Source organism: Rhinoderma darwinii, chromosome 4 (genome assembly GCF_050947455.1).
Source record: "Rhinoderma darwinii isolate aRhiDar2 chromosome 4, aRhiDar2.hap1, whole genome shotgun sequence".
Lineage (NCBI taxonomy): Eukaryota > Metazoa > Chordata > Amphibia > Anura > Rhinodermatidae > Rhinoderma > Rhinoderma darwinii.
In genome coordinates this window covers 129,741,640-129,747,176 of record NC_134690.1, presented here as the reverse complement: position 1 = coordinate 129,747,176, position 5,537 = coordinate 129,741,640, and the positions used below count along the sequence as shown (strand labels likewise).

The following is a 5,537-nucleotide window of genomic DNA, read 5'->3' as shown; positions in this document are numbered from 1 at the left end:
TAAATAGAGTATTCTATAGTGCAAATAGTACAGCTAAGTGAACATATATGGTTTTGGACTTAACACTTGAATAAATGACCTTACAAAAAAAAAATAATAGTAATTTCTGACTCACAAAGTCACAACTAAAACAACACTTCACATTTAAGGGCATTTTCATTTTGAAGTTCATGATTTATGACTGCAATTTTGCAACTGACTTCAGAATTAGATTACATACCGATGGTATAAAACATATTAATAAATATTGATAAAGTCATTTTGTACACTTGACGTCTCAACCTGACAACTTTTGTACTACAGAGTTATGGTATAGATGTGATACCCAGCCAACATTTTATTAATCTGGGTGCAGACAACAGTATCAATATGTATATTGCAGAATCTCTGCTGAACAACTGATATATGTCATTGAGTATTAGAAGGCAATGAATGCTACTCTTACAGATTTTCGAACTGTTCAGCAATGATTCAATAAACTTCGGGCATGAAAAGAAGAGAGAATACGTAGCATCATTGTGCAGTGCATTGATTTTAGATGAATGGATGGCTGCGGGCTGTAGGTAGAATTACTTCCAGCTTGCTTGTCGAGGGTAAATTTGGAAGATCTAGTAGGTTTAAATAGAAAGAACTGTAATTTTCAAAAATAAAGTATATATATTAAAAAAAAAAGTATATATAAAATATGAATGTGGGGTTTGTTCTAAACAAAAATGTCACCTATAACATTCTTGAGCGTATAGTCAAACAATGAATATAAAAGGGCTTTTACCAAAGAAGACTTCACTGGATATAGTACTGCAATGAAAACAAGATTATCCAGAGATAAAAGTGGTTGTCCTCATGTTATTTGTTAGTAGAATTATAATTTAATTATAGAGAATGTAATAATGGAATAACACTTGTAACACTGACTCTTTGTCAAGCATTTGAACAGATAAATTAAACAATCACATCCATGCTATGTAAAGTGATGCATAATAGGCAAAGCATGCACAACTGTGTTAAAGAACCACTTTGCATCTACTTCCTACTATGCATTATTTTAATAAATTAAATGTTAGATTTTTATTCAATTTACTATCATTTTAGTTTATTTTTCATCCAACTCATTGGTAAATATACCATACTTCAATGAAGCATGACCAATAGTAGATGAATATTGGATATAGTAGAGAGTGTGGAACAGAAGCAGGTACAGTAATAAGAGCAAAGAGCCATGTACAATTTTCATGTAGACAAATTGTTACGGTCCTGGGATATGTGGACCCACTGACTTGCTCCGCCGTAGCCAAACAACAGTCTATATAAAGTCTATTCAAAGTCTTTAGCACAAGAGTACCTGTAAGAGTCCAGACTGACACGAGGCGTAGCACAGGTTTTGGCACGGATGGTGCTTGACGTGGCAGATGGGACACCAGATGTGGCAGATGGGACACAAGACGTGGCAGAAGGGACACCAGACGTGGCAGATGACGTCAGACTTAGCAGATGACGCCAGATGTGGCAGATGATGCCAGATGTGGTGGATGACACAGACGTGGTGGATGATACGAGACATGGCAGATTACGCGTGAGCTGGCCATGACCGTAGCCGTTACACAAACTCTGTCCATATGCCCTATTATGGTATATGATGCAAGCAAGAAAAGAAACACAGAAGAATGAATGAATGAATGAGCACACCCTATCTCATGATAATAGTATGAATGTTATTGTATGAAATGCATAATTCCACAGACAATTAAAAACATTAAAAAACCAACGTGATCTTAGAATCCATAACAAATCAGATTGGATCACTGCAGTACATACACATAATAGGGTACACAATGTATAAAGGGTCAAGGAATAACAAAAATACACTTACTCCGATCAATAGGCAATCTACCAAAATATACCCGATTATTTGTAGTAAAGACACAGACAACTCCTAGTGCAGCTTCATTAGCTCACCCCTGTGGAAGATGCATCTAGGTTTTGTAAGAAATATATAAAGGACAAGACATGTGGTGGACTAAATGAAATATCTCCAGAATGATGGATAATTAAAAAAAAGAAGGTAATTACTGAAATTTATATTATCACATAAGGGACTATTTAAACATAGATCTTTGAGAGGGGGAAATTCCTTCCTGAAAAAGCAAAGTTTAAGAAGTGTACCATATCCTCTAACTTCCACAACTGATGAAATGATATGATGTTAGATGTTTGATTGACTGCTCTTCATTCGTGTTGACTTAGGAGACTGCAGACTAGGAGCTGTTAGCAAAAAAGAAGGTGTTTGACAATTTTAGGAAATTCAGCAATGTATTTAAAATCACAATATCTAGAACTAAAATAAGAACCAGAGCTGATTGAAACTGCCAAACTAATCACCAGCTGTGGAATCTGACATTTTTAGGACAGCTTTGCGCCTCATGCACCCACAGACCAGCAACCCAGAGGCTGTACAGCGGCACACGTGTGCAGCCCTATGGTGGTCTATTGCGTGCCTTATGTTGGAAATATTCTCCCCAAGAATCAATGCTTCGAGCCGAGAATAGCTCCTTAATACAGCATGCCATGATTTTTTTTCCGTCTAAAAAGCTACGGAGGTAAATAGTGGAATATGCACCACTATGGCTGCCTTTTTATCGCTCCACACATCGCCATAATATGGCCATGTGTGTGAGGCTATACTTGCAGAGAAATATAAATGCTTAAATGCATTCATGTAAATTAGAACTAAATCAGTCATCTTTCCTACAGCCACCCCGAGGGTTCTCTTCTACCACTATACACTACTTACATGATTTTATTTTGGAATACTTTGAGGTTTTTTAAATTTAGTAAGCAAGATTATAAAACATTACTGCTAAAGGGTATAAACAAACACAGTGGTAGTAGTAGTTGTAGTGGTGGTGTTGTGGCAGAAGGCTGCACAACTTCTGAACCACTAAAGTCCACATAAAAAGTCAAGATTGACATGGAGACCTACTATGGATTCTAATCACATTCTACCTTAATGTGCGGGGGCATACACATACCAATAGTGTTTAAAGGGTCTTTTTTTCTGGTCATATTGAGACCAATTATAGAAAATATATACATCACAGACACATTCTTAGTTACCTGCTGGTAAATACAAATGTAGTTACTAATGAGGAAACTATAGAGTAACCGGACACTACTGCTACAACTATTTACTTCACTCAGATCAGATGATGTCATATAGTGCAATATATCATATAAATAATAATGGCTAAAATGTATAAACATGTTCTGTGTTGTATGTTGGGATCACTTCACTAGTATATTTTAGCTCTCCTCGTAGAGAAATCTGAAGGACACAATCTACATGAGAAAATACTATACTATTTACATTATATATAAAATGTTCTCTCATAGACAAATGGGTCTGGACTGGATATTACCTGACACATACGGATACTTTTTAGTTGCTAGGTAACACGGTCATGATTCTATGAGCGTCTGGTCAGGAAATGAACAAGTAGAGAAAATTACCAGATGATCATAAACAATATAAATAATGAAACTTTTCCAAAGGCAAACTCAACATCTTCATTCATTTGTGTACATTTCACATCAAATGTCCATTCATGTCCCCTGAAGCTGTTTAAATGTTACCTATATGACCATATTCATCGTACAGTTGAATACAGATATATATTCTGATGAGATCAGAAGCAGTTTTCATTGTATTTTCACATTTGGTAAACTATGTATTAGCAATAGAAATATGTTAATGAAAATAGTAGGTGGTAATCCACTTCCAGTACTTGTATTTGTGCTGTGTGATATCATCCAGTGTAACAGAATAGGGATCTTTTGTTCACACTGGTCTCATGGCTTTAGTTTTTACAGGATCCATGACATATATGACAGATCCATAATGATCCATTAGGATATGTTTATTGACTTATAATTAGTCCATTAGTGTTCTATCAGTCATACACAGTTTGCTAAGGCTATATTCACACTTATGTCATGGCTTCCGTTCACAAATAAAGCCATGCGGCTCTGTTGGATCCTTCGTAGGAGAGATACCACTGGTCCCTAACAGTGGTGTTTTTCATTGTTATAGGAAGAATAACGCTGCATGACGGAACGACTGAGGCACCAAACTGCACAATCTTTGGAACTGTAAGCTCAGGTCCATCCAGCAGCCATATGATTTGTTTTTCTTACATTTTTGTCATTTCTAAAATTTTTAGAGCGTTGGAGATATAATTGCTACCCTACATTATTTATTGTGTTTCAGATAAACTAATCCTCAAAATTGAAGGGAACGTATCATCAGAAAATGACAGATTATTTTAATCAGATTTTTATTATTATTATTATTATTATTATTATTATTTTTATTATAAATATATAACACTGCTGGAGACTCAGATAATGCTGGGTAGTAACACTATATACAAAGATAAGGTTCTGAATACATCTTCCCTGTCTCTGTCTGGTCTCTGCGGGAGAGCGCTGTACCCCATCTCTCTCTGGAGTCTGTAATAACTTATGATATTTCTATGTCTTTTTATGTCTATTCAACTCAGTTGCCATAAAGAATACACACCCTGCTGTACTTTAAATACAGACAATACAGGAAATAAGTGTGTATCGCCAGTATGTACCCTCAGGAAAGATTTTCAAAATAAATAGTTACAATTTCTGATTAAATCTAATTAATGAAACTAAAATAAAATACATGAGACTTTCCCTTTAAATATTAAACTGGTAATATCTGTAACTGCTTACGTTCATTGTAGATTTCACATTTTTCCTTGCTTTACTAAATCTGCGCTGTGGCAATTTTAATACTGTCCAAAAATCTTGATGCTCCTGCTTTTTGTGGCCATCTAAGTTCTCATTGAATAAAAGGTGCAAATCAAAAACTGCATGGATATGGTTGAAGTCTAAATTACCTCAATTTACATAAAAAAAAGTTTCTGACGTAAATTCTAGTAAGGCCTGATTTACACGAGCGTGTGCGTTTTGCGCACGCAAAAAACGCGCCGCTTTGCGTGCGCAAAAGGCACTTAACAGCTGCGTGTGTCATCAGTTTATGATGCGCGGCTGCGAGATTTTCTCGCAGCCGCCATCATTTTGACACTCCGTTTGGATGTTTGTAAACAGAAAAGCACGTGGTGCTTTTCTGTTTACATTCAGAGAATGACAGCTGTTGCGCGAACCACGCAGTTCGCATGGAAGTGCTTCCGTGCGACCTGCGTGGTTTTCACGCACCCATTGACTTCAATGGGTGCGTGATGCTCAAAAAACGCAGAAATATAGAACATGTCGTGAGTTTTACGCAGCGGACTCACGCTGCGCAAAACTCACGGACTGTCTGCACTGCCCCATAGCCTAATATAGGTGCGTATGACACGCGTGAAAAGCACGCGCGTCGCACGCGCGTATATTACGCTCGTCTAAATGATGCCTAAGTTTGATGGGCCACGCAAGGCCGCGCCCCCTTTCACTGAGCCCCGTTAATTTTTGGGAAAAGTACCACGGGCAGTTTAAAGGCTATGTCAACC

At 36.9% G+C, this 5,537-nt stretch overlaps 1 long non-coding RNA gene across 1 annotated transcript; it reads right to left on the bottom strand.

Annotated features, from left to right (window-relative positions):
- Positions 1–315: 315 nt before the first annotated feature.
- LOC142760854 (uncharacterized) lies at positions 316–3,477 on the bottom strand. Its single transcript, XR_012883426.1, has 4 exons — positions 3,417–3,477; positions 2,164–2,262; positions 1,343–1,621; positions 316–608 (listed from the first exon to the last, which is right to left on the bottom strand). It is a non-coding gene; the product is annotated as an uncharacterized LOC142760854 (long non-coding RNA).
- Between the last annotated feature and the right edge of the window lie 2,060 nt (positions 3,478–5,537).